The sequence below is a fragment of the Montipora capricornis genome, chromosome 1 (assembly GCF_036669925.1).
Source record: "Montipora capricornis isolate CH-2021 chromosome 1, ASM3666992v2, whole genome shotgun sequence".
Taxonomy (NCBI): domain Eukaryota; kingdom Metazoa; phylum Cnidaria; class Anthozoa; order Scleractinia; family Acroporidae; genus Montipora; species Montipora capricornis.
This window is the reverse complement of record NC_090883.1, coordinates 12,915,402-12,935,999: the sequence shown is the minus strand read 5'-3', so window position 1 is coordinate 12,935,999 and position 20,598 is coordinate 12,915,402. Positions and strand designations below refer to the sequence as shown.

The following is a 20,598-nucleotide window of genomic DNA, read 5'->3' as shown; positions in this document are numbered from 1 at the left end:
GTGTTTTGGACAAGATGGGAACGGCTCTGCTTATGTTAACTGCACTAACTATTTGGAAAACAATATTTTGAGTCCCATGAAAAAGCTTGAGCAGTTCCCCGTTGAGACTTTCAAAAGGAAATGTAGAATGAGTCCAAAGTGGACCAAGATTTCTAACGTCTTCAGCCATGTGAAGAAGGGAATGTAAATTAGCAGTTTGGTATCGCTCACAATAAAGTTTTGGAAACTTTATGCAAAAGTGAAGTAACAATTTTTCAGCGTGCGTTATTTGAGACTGCGTGATATTTGTCAAACATAATGTAAATAAAGCCTCGCTAAATAGCATGAAGTGGTCATAATAAACGTCTGGAAGAATTCCTCTCAGAGCCATGGCCCCATAGAAGAATAAAAACGCCCTAAGTTCGTTTGCTTTCCAATACTTTCTGTGCCCCTCAATGGAACGAGGGCACCTTGAAACATGATTGGGAGGCTTTATTTCACTGATGCGCTTGTCTACGTCTTCAACTTGCTTTGAAATGTTAAAAGGTTCATGCTATCCTTCCTTTGAAGTAAACCACAGCTCCAAAAGAAGCTTCATGACTCCTTCTAGGGCACAATGCATGTAGTCTATAGCTGTACCTAAAATAATGTCATGATGCCTTAACGCTGCAAACCAACTCGGACCTTTAATGCCATTTACAGATGATTTTTCTTGGACAGCTCGTTGAGCGTCTGGCATTATTCCCGACTTGGTTCGAACAGGGCCACTTGGATCCTCTGTGTTGAAAGGGTAAACATGTACATGACCACCCTTTTGAGTTTTTATTGATTTTCCTGCTTGTCGGCAACGTAAACAGCCATAGAATCCATTGAACTGTATGCTGTTGCAAACAAGACAACGTGCAGTAAGGTCACACGTTCCACACAACAAAATTGCTCGAACTGTGATATTCTCACCTTTAGGATTCAGGATCTCAACGCCGTCTGTCTCTAGCTGATGGAAAATGGAGTGGAATGGTTTCAAGAAAGACAACATGAAAGGCTTGTCCGGTCCGAACCATACACCAGCTAACAACATGTTGTCCCTACGGAAGCGTTGAGAATATGGTAATTCATTAATTGCGACATACAGCGGCCACAAGGAAATTTTTGAGGACTTGAAAATTGGTATACCATCCGTGTTGTAGATGAATGAAATATTTCTGTGGTCTTTCAGAAAGCCAGATTCCCAGTGTTTGCGGTATAAAGCACCATCATATATATCACCCACGTCATCGTTTCTGCGTTTTCTGTTAAATCTATACGTGGTAATCGTTTCCCATATGGAAACCTGATTAAATACACCTTGCAGTTGACTTACAATTGGTATTTCGATGAAAAATGATTTCTTTCCGAGCCCTTTCAGAGATTTCTGGCAAAGAGTGTTCGGACAAGACTCGGCTTCCTTGTTTTCGGTGGAATACCAGTGGAGACTTCGCAGTAGCAAAAAATTGTTTAAATCTCCTCAAGCTTACAGTGCAATAATTAGGAGAAATGCAATGAAGGCTGATTAAAGTGAGAACGTCCTGTAATGCTTCACCAGTCATTCCATGCCGCATTGGAACTGTCATTATCAGGAGCATGCTAATGCCGACAGTTAGTGGACAACCCTCATACAAAGGCTTGTCCTGTTCATTTTTACTGTCTTCCTTCTTGTGCTCATCACAAAGCATTTCCTTCAGGTTTTCTAGATTTTCAGGTAGTTCCAATTAATGGTCCTCAGCATCGTCAATCCCAAATGAGTTCTCCATATCAGCTTCATTGATTTTTTGAAGCTCTTCGTAGTATATGTCTTCTAATTTCATCCGATGCTGGTGGAGCCAACTCTCGGAACATTCCCCTTTGTTGATGCTCTCACCTCCAATGCCTAAAGCGTCTTCCGTGAGAGAAAAATATTCCTGAAACCCAGATTCGTCGACATGACTTGGCTTGATTTGTTCCTCGACAAAAGGAGAGTTGCTTTCAAAAGGGGTATCGTCTACAAATGGAGCATTCCGCACACGACACCTTTTCACGGCGGGCAGACCATCTTCAGTTTCGTTGCAGGCGGAAAATTGAATTTCAACTGGATGTGCAATCTGTGGTAACTGATCTTTTGTAACCTGGGCTAATTTTTTGGATGTTCTGTCTACGTCAGCTTCTGTAAACTGGGAAATACCTTTTGTAACGCTGGAGACCAGGTGACTGGGATTTTCCATTGTCCTGAAAACTAAACACTGAAAGCCTTGCTGAACTGAAAATGTGTGTGCCATCGCTTCGTGACGGAGAGATGGAAAAGTCATGAACATGTAACCTGCTGACAGACAAAAAACAAGTAGTTTCCTTTGTAAAGGCAGAAGGGCATCACGAAAGTACGTGCTTTGCATCGAGTCATGTTAAAAAAAATTGGTCGCAAGTGTACATAAGAAATCAAAGGATTGTGACTGAAAGCTCAGTACAATCAAGTTGCGGTTTACGTGTAATTGGCAGAGCCAAGAAGCACTTAGCGTGACTTCATAGCTCATGTCGCGTGCACTAAAAGGTTTGATTGACCAGCTGACGTTTTTAACACAACTAGAAGCAATAACGTTTGCGATGCGAAATAAGTGTGCATCAATCTGAAAGGGTAATTTGTTTTTCATTCACTGATGCACCTTTCACATCAAATTATCGCCGGAATTAATTACCTCGTCCTATGCTGGAATAACATACAACAAGGCATTGTGAAAATGAACACTGTCTATTCCTAAGTATTAAAGAGGAACTTCTCACTTCCGAAAGTGATATCTGTAAGCGCTTGATAACGAACTTTTGCATCCTATTGGCTCAGAATGATTGTCAAGGTAATTAAGACGTCAGAAAACCAGATATCTTTTGACCCTTTCAGTTTGCGCGCTCAAATTTGAACGTGAAAGGGTTTCGAGATCAATCAGGTCAACAGTTTCATACACTTTCGACAAGTTAGTTTAAGCAGTATAGCATCTTGAGATAAAAACATGTCGATGCAACGTCTCACGACTCAGCTTTTAAACTTGGAATCGTCGGTTACCAGTCAACCCGTAAAGGAGAAAGCTTCATCTAAATATGCCATAGTGTACTGGATAGAGACTAAGGAGTTTAACGTCATGCCACTGATGAGAATACCAAAAGACAAGAGAGAGGAGGGAGCTTCAGCAATCTTGAAAGCTGAACAAAAGGAGTGGGAAACAAAACTCGTCAAAATTGGAGGTGGGTAGAACTAGATTTATTCAGTGATTTAAATAATATCACAAAAGGCGGGAATTGTTCTCGGCGACAGTTGGAGCCACAGTTATGCTAATATTTGAATATACCAGTAATGAAAGCTAAGATGATTGTTTCCATTTAAAATCAGAAGGGGCTTGTGTTGATGTTTTAAAACTGTTGTTACTTACGTAGCATTATGATTCGTGGCCCTTCCAAAACAGGTCTTTGGTCTGTGGGAAATAAGGCGCGGTACGCAAGGTCTTTTGGATTTTGGATGAACACGTCCCTTTGAGTTTTCAATAGGTTAAAAGGTTTTTGAACTTTATAGTTATTTTATGAGTTTTTTTAGAGATGTCTACAAAACCTTGAAATGTAATTGGGGTGGGGTGTGCTTCGTAATATGGGCGGCATGTAATAGGATTCTTGAAATTTGCGAGCATCAAAATCGTTATTCGTATCTCACGCTATATATGATAATAACACGCCACATAATTAAGCGGGCAAACAATTTTTGGTCTACGCATTCCAAAGTCAAACCGACTGTGTTCACTACTTCTTCAAACGACAGGAATTTTTATTTGCGTTTAACTAGAATCACTTCAGATCACATCAGTACATGTTTATGTCTTTAGGCGGATGTTGATTAAGTTTAACTCGCACTCAAGAATTCCTTAAAATTCTTTAAAAAGAATTGTTTTGGCGAGGCATAGGAAACACCAAATTCATGATCCCACATGTATTCTTCACAGAAAGCAAAACTGCCTTGACCGAGGAAATGAACAATTTGATCGACGCTGTCATGAAGCAAAATCAAGCGAAGGAAGGACAGTCTTCCCCCGAAAAAAAATTGAAAACCCCTGAACCAGTGAACAGGAAAAGAAAACTTTCACACAAAAAAAAATGACACACCAATGGATCAAAGCGCAAACGCCGCAAAAAAAGCACCAGGAAAACGCAAAATTTTCAAAGACAAAGACGGAGTAGCAAGGAAAGATTCTGAGAAGCCGCCAGCTAAACCAATCAGCTATAAGAGAGAAAAAGAGATAGCTAAGGGACAAGCCACCAACGAAGCTGCTTTAAGTTTTTTCAGTGCAACTGGCGACCTTTCTCAGTCATTCACTGGCACATCAACTCCAAGTTCACCACCGTCACCACTACAGCCTATTCCCACCATAAATTTAGTTGGCCCATCGGTTTCCACGCCCTCGCCACCGATTGTGACTTCGCCTTCATTTTCCACTTCTTCGCCATTTCCACTATCGTCTGGTAACTTCAAATACATTTCATCACCAACATTTACAACAACACATCCGGACAAGGAATCCTCATCATCAATGCTAGACTTCCTGCATTCCCCACTGGATGACGCGGAGGAAATCTTAGAGCTGTCCACATACTGTTCACCCACTAGCATTCAAAACATTTCACCGTCATCTGTGGGCTCATTGGTGAAAAGTAGCATCAATGTCCTTCAGCGGAACACCGATCAAGAACTCCTCGGCAACAGAACGTCGGCTGAGTGCTACAACTGCAATGTCCTCAGCAAGAAAATAACAGAACTGGAAAGAAAGCTGGAAACTCTGAGTAAGTATATGACTATTATAGGAGTATCGAATAGACCGAATGCATAAATGGCGGCCAAAAATGTATTCTTTTGTTTATGTGCTAATTAGACTTAATAGCCTCGCTCTCAAGCAACATTTCTTTTGTATTTTGTCCATTCAAACGAGGCTAGTGAGTCTAATAAGCACATAAACAAAATAACATTTTTTTGGCCACCATTTATGCATTCAGTCTATGGTCCCTTGGAATTTTCAGGTTCTCGCAAAATTTAAGCTCTGCTCAATTTGTTTGCAAAATTCCCACCGGTGCTCACTTGCGTGCAAAATTTTCGCACTGTTTGCATTCTGGAAAATTTTATAAATAATAACCGTCCAAACTTACCTATCTTACTTACAGGGACGTCGCATTATTAACCGCATATTGTTTGCCGACGAGAGATTTTACATGTTGTCCCAAAGCTCAGTGCGCGCGTCTTTTCTAGTATCGGTACTGGCAAGAAAAGGTTTTGATCACTGTAGGGCTCGCAAAAAAAAAAAAAGAGCAGCGCTCGCAAAAACCATTCGGTATTGATATTCTATTCGAATTAACTTTGGACTTTCTTCGTGCAGGTTGAGTGCTAATTGAGTCTCGGTTTAACTTGAAATTACAGAAGGATTGTAGTGGGACAAAAACAATTAATTAATTAATTAAGAGTAATTTCACCAAAAGGCATTGTGTTTCTTCATAGAACCTCCTCGCGAAGTTTCTCTATACTTTGAAAAGCTGTTCAGCCTTGAAACTGGGGATACCACTTATTCATCAGAGGTGAGAAATCTCTGAAATACCTACTGGTCTGTGCCAGACCTTTAACACCTGTTTTGAATAACAACTCTTACACTACTGACAAATTTTATACAGCCCAACTTTTTCTTTTGTTGTTTATGTCCTAGAAATCCACCGATAAGCAGAGCACAAGCAATTATTTCCGTGCGCCCGACCATTTTACCTCAGGGAGTGGAAAGCAAGAGCTGTACGCTGGTTGCGGTGTCTTTATTTCATGTATAGAACTCCACACAATATTAGCCAAGTCCATTGGTAAACCTCAGGAGCTGCTTGGCCAACTAGTTGCCTATTACTTTGACGACAAGACATTGGCTAAGTCAGTTCCATTACAAGAAAGCCGCATGAAAGACAAAAGTGTGCTTGACCAGAGGATTGTTCACGCCATAATTGGTAAGATGTAAAAAACAGTCAGTTGCTCGGAACCGATATGTGGTACACAAGCAAACTGGTTTCTATGAGATCAATATTGAACGGTACTTTTCATTTTGTTTTTTTTAGTGTATGCTAAGAAGTGCCATGCCTTGTGGATAAAAGAAGAGAAAATGAACAGCGATACCAGGTTTGACTAGGGGCGCATTATCCAAAACAAATGCATTACGGCAGGAAGGCGACTGGAGCGAAAACTAAAGAAAAAATGAACTCACCGGGATTAACATTGCCCGTTTGTAGTCAATTTTGCTTGATATATTGCTGAACATTTTACGGTCGTTGATTTTCACTCCCGTTTTCCTTTGCATATCACAAAAGATTATTTTAAAGCTTGTATTCACAACTTATAATCTTTTTTTAGATATAAATAAAATTTGAAGTCCAGTTGATAACATTGTTAGACTGAAATACCTGCGGAGCATTCGTTACGGTTGACATTTCAGTACCTCAAGACAATTGCGTGACGGTCCCAAAGCGAAAAAAGACGCCAGGAATCATGGGTAAGCGAGCATCATATTTTCATGATCACGCAGTGGAACACGCAGTGATATTTTTGTCGCTCGCAGCACTAAACAGCGCTGCACAGCGCTGCATGAACACTGCTCACCAACGATACTCCTTGTCGCGCGATTTCCTTGCAGCGTTCCTGCAGCGCTCATTGTCACTAATGCAGCGCTCACGCAGTCACAAATCGGCACTGTTGCAGCGCAATAAAAACAGCGCCCGTGCAACCCTTAAGCAGCGCTTGTTGCAGCGCTTAGAAGACGGTAATGCAGCGCTGCGTTAACGTATTCTGTTTCGTACGGGTTGCCTCTTATCTCCTATGGAAGCAAGGAGTTGCTATGCGGCTTCTGATCTCCAGTTAGGGCAGTGAGAAGTCGTGTTATCTGCTAGGGAACTGGGTCTGAATGTGAGACCACATGTTCTAGAAATATAACAAGTCGTATCTCATCTGGTGTTGCATTCCTGGTTACTAGACCCCCAGCAAAGCACCCCAACCCAAACCTTTTACAATTCCTCCGTTGGGTTTTACCTACGTGAGTACTGACATAATTTATAAAAATATTTACATGTTATTACAGGATGTGCAATATTTAGTATGAATAGATATGGAAGGGAGAAGGAGAGGGATATGATGCTCTTTCTTATTTGTCAAAATTTTATCAGTTAAAAAACGTTTTCATTCCTTCCCCCACTTTCTTTGCAATTTTGAGCAATTGGTTTTGTTCGTGCATTCGGTTTGTTTAGAGGTTTAGGAGTTTGCCTATGTTCATGAAAATGAGTGGGAAAGGGTCATCTGAACTCATTACTGAGCTGTTTATTTGTTCGTTTGTTGGCCCGGCCATGCAAACAGTACAGATCGCGCCAGGAGATAACATTACTGAAAATAAGATTTCTCATGAAAGTGTGCTATTATTCACTGAATAAAAGGTAGCGTCAACGAAGCATGTACCGCTATTTTTATGGCTTTTTGGTCTGTTAATATGAAGTGTGAATCTTTTACACATACTTTGTATGCATATAGGTGTGTGCCGTCAGTGTCGGGAAAAGCACGCTTGCCATCTGAAACAATTTCAGTCTTCACAGCAGCCAACCTCAGAGAATATTGCAGCTAAGAGCAACCCACCCCGTAAAAGGTTCCCTATTCCACCTGAGATGTTTAGCAGCCCTTCTGGTATGAACAATTCCTTAGTTAGTGATGAAGATTACAAACAACCACTTACACCAACGAGTGCAAAAACTGCCTAAAACCAGTATGTGTACAAATTACATGAAGCGACTGGGATAAGTGAGCCATTTAGACATCTAGATTCTGTTCTGTTGAAAGAGTGGAAAGACCTGCATCCTCGTACTAAACATTATCCGTCGTTCGCTAAACAAGGAGTTAGACCAGTGTTGGAATCAATTGCCCCTGGCCAAGGTGAAGAGCTTTGGAATTACTAGAAAAACTGTTCAATAACGGGTCTTGGCAACAGCGATAACGACTGTGATGAAGATGAAGAAATTTCCCCTAACACCTTCTCAGACAACACTTTACGAAATCTTATTGATGCCTATAACAATGCACAGTCTTCAAAATCGAGAAAAGAAATTTTGTCAATATTTGCTCACAATTTGAAGAGAAAGCAATTGAAAGACCTAATTCCTGGTCTGACAGATTTTCGTATAAAGGAAGCTAGGAAGCATTGTAAAGAACATGGACCAGGCACTGCAGTGCCTACAGCACCAGTTCACAGGTTCTTTCTCAGTGAAGACAAAGTTGACCACTTTTTAAGGTTCATAACAAGCGACATGATTTCACAAGACACAGCATACGGTACTTCCAAAATGAAACTCAAAAGTGGAGTGGAAATAGTGATTCCAAAGCCTATACGAAAATTGATCCCAGCTAGAATCATCGCCCAGTACTTGACGATTTGTGACGAAAGTGGTTTTAAACCGGCCAGTACAAGAACTTTGTTTAGAATTCTTGAAGTCTGCCCAGCTTCGACAAGAAAATTTCTTCAAGGTCTGGACAACTACACGGCGGACGGATTGGAGGCATTCAAACATTTAGAAGAAATTATCAGCAAGCTCTATGACGGAGGTATGCCCGATAGTAAGGCTGACAGGCTGCGTTCAATGGCCTTGTCCTGCAAACGTTACCTAAAGCAGGACTACAGTACACATGTCGTGAATGATTTAACTAGTGACATTTCCTCTGCGTCTCCTGACCATTGTCGATTCTTTGCACTAAGTGACCCCAAGGAAGAACAACTTATGCAGAGCTGTTTACATAGCCACTTAATCGAGTGTGATAGATGCCAGGAACTACGTGATATATTTCTCTCTTTAGAGGAGGAAATAGGAAAGATTTCTGAGCAGTGATCTTCGTTTCCTGCTGGATGACAGTAAAGACAAGATAGAACAATGGAAAGCTCACATTTTGAGAAGTGTGAATCAAGAAGAGGGAAAGAAGGAAGTCCTCGATAAGTTAGAACCTACTGAAGCCCTTTTGGTGGACCATTGGGCGATGAAGGTTTTGCCACTGCACTTCAGGGAAAAATCAGCCGAGTTTTATGGAAAGCGTGGTATAAACTGGCACGTCACAGCAGTGATAAGAAAAACGCCAGAATCCTCTTTATCAGTAGAGGTTTTTGTCCATGTCTTCAACAGCTGCGATCAGGACCAGATCGCAGTGGCTTCAATTACCCAGAACACACTGTCCACACTTAGAAAACTGTACCCAGAGCTAACAGGAGTTTATTTTAGATCAGACAGTGCCGGATGTTATCACGGAGGATATCTTTTGACTAGCCTCCCCAGTATTGGTCATGAAACTGGGATCAGAGTCATTGGCTATGACTTCAGCGAAGCTCAACATGGCAAAGACATATGCGATCGAAAGACAGCAACAATGAAGCAACATGCAAGGCGCTTTGTGGCAGAGACGAAGACCGACATTCTGACAGCGTGTGATCTAAAAAAGGCCCTGGAAAGTAATGGTGGAGTAAAGGGATGCCGAGTGAGCGTTGTAGAAATGCCACAGAGATCCAGCCAAATTGACACAAACGTGAAAATGAAAGGAATTAGTCAAATTCACAATATTCGTTACGAAGAAGGTGGCATACGCTTTTGGAAAGCATTTGACATTGGAAAAGGAAAACGCGTGGTACAAGACAATATGCCGTCAGCTGAAATTCCAAAGGTTAAGATAGTACAGGCCTTTCCGGAAGCATGCCTTTCAAGCGGAACAATGGCAAGGAGTACCAAACACACTGAAGAGGAAAAGGCCACACCTACAGATACTGAAAACGTTGAAAGTGATGCATTATTTGAGTGCCCTACTGATGGGTGTACTTGCTCTTTTGATTCTGAAACAGAGCTCCAGAGGCACCTGGATGTCGGAAATCACGTCCGTCGCTTACACAGAGAGTCTCAGTTTGACTACATAAGGCGTCGCTATGCTGATGTGGTAAATGACGAACTATCAAAGCCACTTTTCGGGGCTAATTATCCAAGTGATTCTGAGCAGAGTGGAAAGAGGGTTAGCAATATCACCATGGGATGGGCATTAAAAAAGCACAAGTCTACACGTTTTTCTACAGCTGTTAAAGCGTATCTAAATGACAAATTCCTCATTGGCGAGGAAACGGGAAATAAGGCATCGCCAACTCAAGTTGCTCGGGAAATGCACAGAGAACGAGATGATAAGGGTAATCGTCTATTTGTTGGAGGTGACTGTCTCAGTTCTCAACAGATTGCAGCATACTTTTCTCGTCTTGCAGCAACAAAAAAGAAACACGGTTCTTTAAACGCAGCTGCCAGTTCGGAGGAGGTAGAAGAATTTTTGGCTGAAGAACAAATGCAGGAACACGAAGACGACATTTCACTTAGAAAGAAGGTGGTATTCGGCAATCTGCAGTTGGAGCATCCCATCACCTACAAGTCCTACAACCTGTGCAAGTTAGCTGCAGACGGGAAATTAACAAAGAAATTTAGCATTGCTGATCTAAAAGATATCTGTGACTCACTTGACATTGAAACTGAGGACTTTAAGCACCGTAAAGCTGCGTACAAAGATGTTTTAACAAATGTGTTAAGCAGTTGTTCTTGCAATAAGAAGTAGCCGATAGGGCACTGAAATATGTAACATGATACTGGACTATTTTTGCCACATTCTGTCTAAACAGCTTAAAGTTAAGTTCAACTCCTTAAGTATCATTTAAGACACGTACGATGGCAACAACAAAATTGCATTTCTAAACTATTTAAGACTTATCCTTATTTCTTAATCCTTTTTTGCCAGTTGTTGGGAATTTTGTCACAACCTAAAATTTCGGAAGGGCGGATTTTAAAGTTGATGACGTCTTGTGACGTAATATGACGTCACGGCTAAAACGTTGCTACAATGAACTTAAGAGGTTCAGGGCACTTAACATTTCAAAAAGGTTGCTACTCAATAGCATATGTACTTTTGGAGGTACCGCACTTCCCCTCGTGTAATAAATTCCAAAAACTCAGGTTTTTTTATATTATCTGCAAAAAAAAAAGTAATAGAAACAACGACAAAAATGTGATTGTCACAGGAAACGTCTTCTCAAAGGTTTAGGATGTCTTAAATCTCTTAAAACTTCTCAAGGACGACAAGTTGTTAAGACATTACAATACACCTTTTTTCCTTTAGTTTACAAAATAGAGGTAGAAGACGCAGCTCATGAGACACATAATATGCTATTGCCCATTAAGTTCTTGGTAGCTTTCGGAAGCTGGGGCCATCTACTTTAAACCCATATGTAAATAAAAGCTCTGAATTACTGGAACATACAGTTGTGGCATTTAAAAAAAAGTGGAAAATGTTGGTATCTGAAAATTAACATAGAGATTCACTTTTGATCACCTCTGAATTTTTTACCTTTATATCGTATGTGATTTTAATGATATTGCCTTGGAGCATATACGACGCCATTTCCATATATTGCCAAGGAAGGATGTCATCTTCTCTTAACTATGTAGAAAAAAAAAATGAAATGTGCCCCTTTTTTGTTATTTTTGATGATAAAATTTAGTCCTCGGATTACGGAAAAAAGGCTGCCCAATTTCTTGGCTTATTAAAAGCAGCTTGCCAAACTTTTATGTTCTGTGTAATCAGAACATGTAATGTTATCATTCCACAAAAAATCGTAAGAATGAAGGATTTCGAATTTCATGGCCCCCATACATAAGTGGTCGGTTTTTTGTGACAGATGCACTTAATTAAGCAACATGTTGCGAAGTTACTGGCATTTTTTAATGAGAGCAACACACTTTTATCAGTAACTATTAATGAGGCCCTGACAGGGTAAATTCCGACAAGCTGCCCATGCAGCAGAATATTTTTCAAAAATAGATTCAATCTTCATGATTTGCTGCTACTCTGCATGGCAAGAATTGCTACAGATTTGATTTACGGTACATGTATACATGTGTGTGTAATTTGCAGGCAGGCATGTATTTAATAGGTAAGTGAAATAATCTAATTACCAACAAATTCTACAATGTAATGATGGCCATCCACATAAATGCCTTTCTCTTTTAGAACTTTCTTCTGATCATTGACATCCTTTAAAAGGATTCTGAGATTCTCTCTAAAAGAAAAAGTCAAAGACAAATGTAAGGCCTGTTAATTAAGTACATGTACAGATCTGTAAAGCCAAAACAAAATGACACCATCATTGGCAGGTTTAAAATGCAGGTCGCATTCCACTGGTCACTCATTACAAGTCATTGTTTTACCTATACTAGGTTATAATATCATGCAACCCAAAACCTTTCAATTGGCTAACCTTAGGCCCAAACATCATTTTTAGGCTGAAAGAGGCCTAAGTTTAGCATTAGTAAAGGTTTTGTAATGAGTGACCTGTGAAAAGTGACCTGTGCTTTAACACATTGACTCCCGGGGGTTCCCCATTGAGGAGTAAAATTGTCTGGTGTTAGACAGAGAAAAATACTAAGTCTGGCCAGTTTAGGTCAACTTGGGTGTTAATATGTATAATAAATTATTATCTTATACTTTAATACCCATGGTCAACTCAGTGGCAGGGTAAAAATGTGTCCTGGACACAACAGTGTCCTTCGATGCTATGGTCCTGAATCTTTTCATGGTGACTGTATAACAGTAAAGTGGAGGACAAGAACAGCGTTTCAAGTGACGGTTGTTGGAATTTTCTAGAATTCTCAGAATTTTTGTTTAAATTGCCACAGATGGTTTACAAATGAAAGGAAAAGCAATGCCCTGTTTTTTTTTTTTGCTTTTGGTTTTGTTTTTTGCCATATCATGGTTTATATTTGAGAATTATCGTATGCAAAAAAACTCCAGTGGTGCCATTTGCTAACAAAAAACAAACGTAACTCTAGATCTTTGTGTTGTTAGATAATTGCTTTTAAGTGATTGATTGATTGATCGTATCTTTGTGCTTATTTCAATGGATTTGGGTTTTAGTAGTACAGATGAATAGAGGACAAGTTCTTTTTTAATAATACTGAAATATGTAAGTAAAAACATCCTCAGAGTTATACAGCCTTTTGCAAACTTAAATAGAGATCATTACATATAAAATCCTGGGGTTGTAAATACATTAACATGTACAGTAATCAAACACGTCTATGTATACCTGTTCTCTTTACAGTTCGCTATAGACAAAGGATAGACAGATTTTGCATTCCAATCAATACTTGATCTCTACCTGCAAGAGATAAATCAATAATTAGCTTTAGCTTTACTGTGGCAAAAATAATAAAGATTCACTGCACACACAGCTCCCAGGAAGTCAAAATACCACCCAAATTTAATGTCATTTATGACAAAAATATGATTTACAATAGAAAGAGTAGAATATTCTTGTGACACTGAAAAAGGGTAAAGCCACAACTGATCACAAAACCAAAAACACAATGTTAAGTAGACCTAAATATTTGTTGTTTTTAAAGGAAAATCGTTAGCACTTCAATACCAGTAAATGAATACGATGGTTCAGTCTCGTTCACCACTAAATTAAGGATACACAATGTAAACAATACCCCAAAATGGTCTTCCATCTATTTTAATCATCAGTTTCAAAACTGGCGGTGTCTGAGAGACCACTTTGTGCAATGCTTGCTCTCGAACAATTATTTCAACAACTGCTGCCAAGTCTACCCGAAATCCTTTAATCGGGGGGCTCACTCTCCTTACACCAATGCATTCGTGGCACACACCAAAAATCATCTTCTTTACCGCCTTCATGTTGTTTGTGTTTAGAAGAACAGCGGTGTCAGCTAATTTCTAACGTAAAATAAACAACAGTAAATAAGTTAATACTTTTGATTCAATAAATTGATAATGCAGGCTTCAATAATTAATTATCATCCTGCCCCTTCACCCCCTGGACAGGATAACTGGCAAGGATCTCATGGATATACACACCAAGCATAACTCTAAAAAGTGACCATTATAAACCAGTTTCTAGAACTAAATATTGCTACATGTATAGCAATAAGATGAACGAAAGTTTAGACCTAATTACTGAAATGGGCACTTAGACTCATCTGTAAAATGAGAGCTTAACCTAGGGGACTTGTGGTGGGTGTATCCATGAGATCTTTCCCGGATAATCCGAGAACGAGTATGTTCGAACTGAGCAAGGTCTGGGCAGAATGTCAGGTAACGTTCAGGTAAAAAGTGAACGAAAGATATGCACGTTACGAAAGAAAGCGAACGGAAAATCGCAAAAATATGGCTTACCTTTAATGAGCGTATAATAAATAATACTTCGATAGTGCGTTAAATGCATTCCAAGGAAGGAAAGAACAAAGTGCTATGCATGTGTTTATGAAAGCGCCATGTTTTTCGATGCCGTAACGATCGATGGATGGGCGTAACAGCTGACTACCAAGTAATGACTTACCCCTGTTCTTCTGAGCTTTGTAATGTTAAGCACAGCCTGCCACGTGCTCCCTGAGATCCTTCCTTTAGTTTTAAAATAAAGTAGGACCCAATCGGGAACATGCAAACTCTGGACGTACTTTGAATAGGTCTCCTCCCCAACCAAATCTTCTACGGCTCTTTTTACTCCTCTCTTAACGGAAACTTGCTCTACCACGTCATTCACAACAGCTTTGGCATCCTCGTTGCCAAATGCACACATAAACGATAGCACGGTCGACAGCAATTCTCTGTAATTATCGCAGACTGCGTTGATGTCCTGGATAACTCGTTTTCCTCTTTTCTCGACCATCAGCGCCTTCTCTGGAGTGTCTAGATCAAAATTCCCACAAATTTCTTTTATACTTGGAGAGAATTTGCGATCATCCCCTTCGCCGCCGCTTGAGGAAGGAGTTTTAAGCAAATGATTGAAAGCCGCAGCCTTCTCAGTGTTGTCCCTTGTATTGGAAGCCTCTGATGTTAATGGAGAATGCATTGCCAAAGGACGAGCTGCTCGAGGACGATCATGAGCTTCATGGACTTCTTCCGATGAAATGGAACTGAAGTCGAAATCGTTCACAAACTGTTTAACTCGATTATACGTCCCATCCACGTAAAGGGAGCTTTTTTCGGGATTGACCTGGCGAAGTAACACTGCCAGCAAACCAAACGACGATGCCACGGTTTCTACATTTGAAGAAACTTTTCCTCGATAAACGCCGCCGTCAGCAAGCCGAAGAGATGTAATATCTACTTGTTCAAATTCTTCCGGAAAACAAGAAATCACCGAGTTTCTCTTAAAATACTGATTTGGACTTATGCCACAAATCTCATTGCTCAGCACATACCAATTTTTTCCTGAAGAAAGGAGGTGAGGATTCACGACACGAGTGAAAGGACTGAAACCCTTCCTCGGTGCCATCTCCTCGACAGTTGATCTGAAAATACGCTCTTTGTCTCTTATGAATACGAAGCTGTATGTCCTCGTATCCGCTCGATCAAATAACAACATTTTTCAGATAACGACGACATGTTTATCACAGACATGTCAGTGATATAGCTATATCAGATATCAGAGCTGCGCATGCAGAGAGATGATAGGAGCTTTCCTCAGGCTTAGGGGATTATGACACCTGTGCCGACCGCATGAAAAATTCTCTGCGTGAAACGATACTTACAGTAAAAGCCGCTTGCGTCCCCTCGTGGCCGTAAGTAACAGGCTGAACGGCGATACCATTAACACGATGCGATGTCCCACCTCTCGACAGGGTTCCTTCGAGCCTGTCAATGTTGTCAAAGGCGAGGACAGTCTTTGTACCTGGGTATATGTTGCTTGGGAGAGGGACGCCATCTTCAGGTGTCATGGCAAGCTTTTGTAGGCACAGGGCTGTATCAACCTCTTCGAGTTGAGAATATGATAAACCGTGCCCAAGACGGTTTAGAATCTGTATAAGCTCAACATTACCTGAAATAGATAGAAAGTTTAACCGTGAATAAATTGCAGTCACCTGTAAAAACATTTGTAATAATGTTTGTAATAATGAAATACCTGTTAGCCATTTGACTGCCGAGGGTAACAAAATGCGTTTTGTAGGCTTGTATCAACCACGGGTTATACCAAACATAAGGTCTTGGCCAACAGAACTGCAAGGCCAGGTCATGCGTTCACCGAGCTCGTGATCATCGCCACCCAGAACGTACTGAAGAAAGGTTGTCACTATAGTTGGAGCGTCACTGTTTTCCCGGGTGATATTGGAGGGATCTGGAGGCCACTCTTGTTTAGCGCAGTGTTGCTTTACAGACTGCCTAATCTCACTAGCTACGTCTTTTAAACTTTCGCCAATGTGTGAACGAGAGGCCCTTAAAACGTTTACTTTTCCTTTTGTAGGCGATGATTTAATAAGACTAGCTGATCCTGTGTGAGACTATCTGGGTAGAGAATAACTTTGTTAGATTCATTTTGAATCAAGTGTAAAGAATTTCCAAATTCAACACTAAGTTTTCTTCTTAAGTGAGTTATTGTTGATGGCTTGATTTCTGTTACCCCAGATTCCAACATCCACCCTCTAAGCATATCACTTAATTGTACAAGCTCCATTATATTATTGCTCTGAAATAATTCATTCCTTATATAATCGCATTTTAATATATTATCAATTTATGCTAATTATGCAAAATTCAAGGTCACGTGACTCCCTTAAGCTACTCTTTCAACATTTCCATCATATATTTTTGAAATCTACACATGACAAGCTTTAATTTGATATATGGTAATTTTGGGCGAACAATTGCCACAGCATTCGAGTCTTCCTTATTTTGGGCTCTCGTTTCAATGGGTACATCTCATCGACTTTTGGCTCCCATATATTCAAGTATGCATGGTACCCACGGATATAAGAATAGACGTGAAGAAGTTCCTTTGTCATATTTTAGCTGTAGAAAGAACTTTCCAAGTGAGCTACATTAGATTATGAGTCAACAGTGAGTTGTTTTACAAAACGTCCGGTGATAATTTGGCTGTCAAAAAGGTGAGAAATGTCTAAAGCTGCTCCATTAGTGATCAATGCCTGCAAAGTCGACAGTTAAGGACTTGTTCTGCAAACAAAAGTTTCAAGTGCCGAACCGCCAGGCGTATATGTCCGACTTTTTTAAGGAACTGGGCCCACACAAGGAGCGAGAAAAACTCTGACCAGGGTGGTCAGAGGTTTTCTCTCTCCTTGTGTGGGCCCAGTTCCATCAGTAGGGCTAATGCTCACATGGTTCATATGGGATAGCAATCTACCACTTCACGTTACACTACACTCTCTTCAGTGAACTCTGATTAAAATATAAGTGCTACACGGCCAACGTTTGTATAAACGTAACCTTTCCTTCGACTTTTTTAAGACTTTGTAATTCTTACGCTGTCACTACTTTAACTTGAACAGTTTTGTCTTCTATTGTGCTACTTTTAATTAGAAACATTTCCGTTATTTATACACATTGAACAACTATGAAGTGACGGAATCAGATATTTTGTTGTGAACTGTTGTTAGTCATAGAAATACAGTACAGTAACTGTATACCGTAGACGATTAGACAATGTTACGTTTATTATACCATTAAGTTACGAGTTGGCACTGAACTGTTTAAAGCCAGTAGATCGCTTGAAAGGGTGTTGATTGTTCTATTGCTTCCTTGCATGAAGTGTATTTGTGTGATACGCCATTAAAATTGATATTAGACCACGTCCAGTGAGTATTTTAGTGATCCTGTATTAAGCGGCTAGTTTCTCAAGTCTCGAGGGTGGCCGTTATATACAGGTTCGACTGTATACGCTATATAGGTATGTGCGGCCCGATAGGGTAAGGTTTTTGAGGTGCTAAGGGTATCCTTTTTGGTATTTTTGGTATTGTGATTCTCAGATATTCCTTAGATAGGGTCACTAAATTGTGGTATCCACCCCAACCCACAAAACGAAAAAGATACGGTTTATTAAAACTGAACTACACTTTAGAACACTTTAGAACACTTTATTTTAGGGTGCATAATTACAGTAAGAAAACTGTACTCTCCCTTATGGCCCTATTTAACTAAATACCAGTAACTAAAATATTAAATTAATAAGTTACTCAAATACTAAAATATTAGGTACAAATTACTAAAATACTAATTGAAACTAGAAACTAAAAATGTCGCCATATAAGCTAAAAAACTCTATCAATCCTAAAGGTGTCAGGCGTAAATTTGCACATTATTAAATCAAAGTAACTTCTTCTGAATTTTTATGCACTTGAAAAACAGACAAAGTCTCTATTACCGGTAACAACATTCCAAAGTTTAACAGCATCATAAAAGAACATGCGCTTCATGCTATTTGTTCATGGAATAGGAAGGCGATAAGATAACCGAGACCTTGTATCATATAGCTTATTGAATTTGAAAGATGAGAGTTTCTGGGTCAGGTAATCCGGTGCACGTCCATCCAGGATATTTTTAAACAAACATAGTCGCCTTACAATACATAAATGCTTGATAGGTAGCCATCCAAGTTCAAGAAATAACGGCAAAGTTCTAGCTTGAAAAGGAGCATCAAGAATAATACGCGCACATCGTTTTTGAACTTTAAAAATGTCGTCCAAAAGTCCTGCATTACAATTCCCCCAAACAGACACACAATACTCAAGAATAGGTTTAATACTAGCATTAAATTTTATACGATATTTGACTGGCAAGAATTTTTTAATGCGGGCCAGAACAGCAACGCGCTTTAAAAGTTTTTTTCTAAGTTTAGTTACGTGAGATGACCAAGAAAGAGAGGGGTCGATGACCAGGCCCAAGAGACGTTCCTCTTGAGTTTGTTCCAGTTGCCTATCATCCAGCCACAAGGACAGTGCACATTCTTCACAGCGGGACAGCTTCTGTCGAGTACCCATGATCATATATTTTGTCTTTTCTGGGTGAGCTACCATACCATGTTCTTTAGTCCATGTCGCCGTATTAGAAAGATCTTGTTGAAGTTGTAACTGAACATCAGTCAGGGATGTGGCACTAGCATAAAAGGTAGCATCAAAGGTGGCACTAGCATAAAAGGTAGCATCATCAGCAAATAAGCCATAACTATTCTTCCAGGAAAGGGGTAGGTCGATAACAAAAATAAGGAAGAGGACAGGGCCTAAAATTTAGGCCTGTGGAACACCAGAACGCAATACTTCAGTATCAGATACAGCACCTTCGAGATTTACGCATTGACGGCGGTCTGATAGATAGCTTCTGAACCAAAGTAATGTTGAAGAAGAGCAACCATACGTCTGTAGTTTGGCTACATGACTGGCTACATGACTGGTGAAACGTCTTTACACGCTTGATTACACATTTTCAAGTTTAACAAAGCGATTTTAAAGGGACCTTTATTGCTTGTAGGGGCCTTAAAGAGGGTATCGAATCTCGATTTTCAACCCTCAAGTAGGGTCAGGGTTTGAGGAGGACCTTGATTGATTGACACACCTATCATAAATTGTCGAAAGTCGGAATACCATCCCCCTCGGAGGTAAGAGTTGCTTTAATCCACGCATATCATTCTTTGACTTCACTATCCACTGCTAATGATATTCAATCTGAATTCTTGGTTTCCTTTAAACTTGACTTGAACCAGGCAAATTTAGTATGCAGGGTAATGTTAATTTCACTTTGAACGTTGCAGACAGTTTTGTGATCAGATGGTCTTGAGCAATAATGAAATATGGGTGCTTTGCCCATATTTAATAGTTGAACAAAAAATGTGTCTTGAATTAGCATTGCACCAGTAACTAAAATGCACACTTCACAAACCAAAAGAAGAACATTTGAAGTTTCTTTCCATAGTAAATGTTGGATTATTTTAAATATCTTACCCCAAGTATTGTGGCATTTGATCTCAGTTTCTGCCTCAGGGGGTGGGGCTCTTGATGCTTTTTGACCAGGGTCTATGTCAAATCCCCCACCCTTCCCCGGTACCTGGGCGTGCGGCTTTCAATTGACTGCTGCATAAGCTCAAAGTATATTTTCCCATACAAAGTCTACATCGTACACCGAGCTTGGGCTGCCTGTGCGAGAAAGAATGTTAAGCGTTGGTCGTTTTCAGAGTAAAACAACATACTTTTTAGCCAAGAAACGTCCGTCTTTGGTTTTTTAATTTTGTTGTAATGTTTAACTGAATATTTACATTTCATCTGTCGGGTTCCCGAGAAACGTATCTATTATGACTTCAGGGTGAAGTAGACCCTCCGTGAGGGTACACTGGGTTGCTTGTGGTATGTGCACCGTTCCAGACAAATTTTTTCAAGTTGGGGGGCCATTAAGACGTACGACGAAGCAGATCCTTTTCTGAGGTTAAAAACCTGGCTACCGGCCTATTAATTAATCATTTGTCATAAAGAAGAAATTCCTGTCCTCTTTAGAAAAAACAGACACGCATTGCTTACGTGTGGTAGTGAAGTAACACAGCGATTTATTCCATATAAAATGTCAACTGAGCTGTGTGTTGTCTTCCAAGGAGGTTCAAGTTGTCCTTGTGTAATATGTAGCTCTAACAGTGCACGATATTGTTTTGGTATTGTCTATTATTGTAGTGCCATGGTAGAAGTCTGAGAAGACATGTGGTTACTAGCAAAGTACTGAAC

The 20,598-nt window shown here is 40.0% G+C and overlaps 1 pseudogene; it reads right to left on the bottom strand.

Moving 5' to 3' along the window:
* Positions 1-18,309, bottom strand: part of LOC138058105 (uncharacterized) — a 91,417-nt pseudogene extending 73,108 nt beyond the window's left edge.
* Between the last annotated feature and the right edge of the window lie 2,289 nt (positions 18,310-20,598).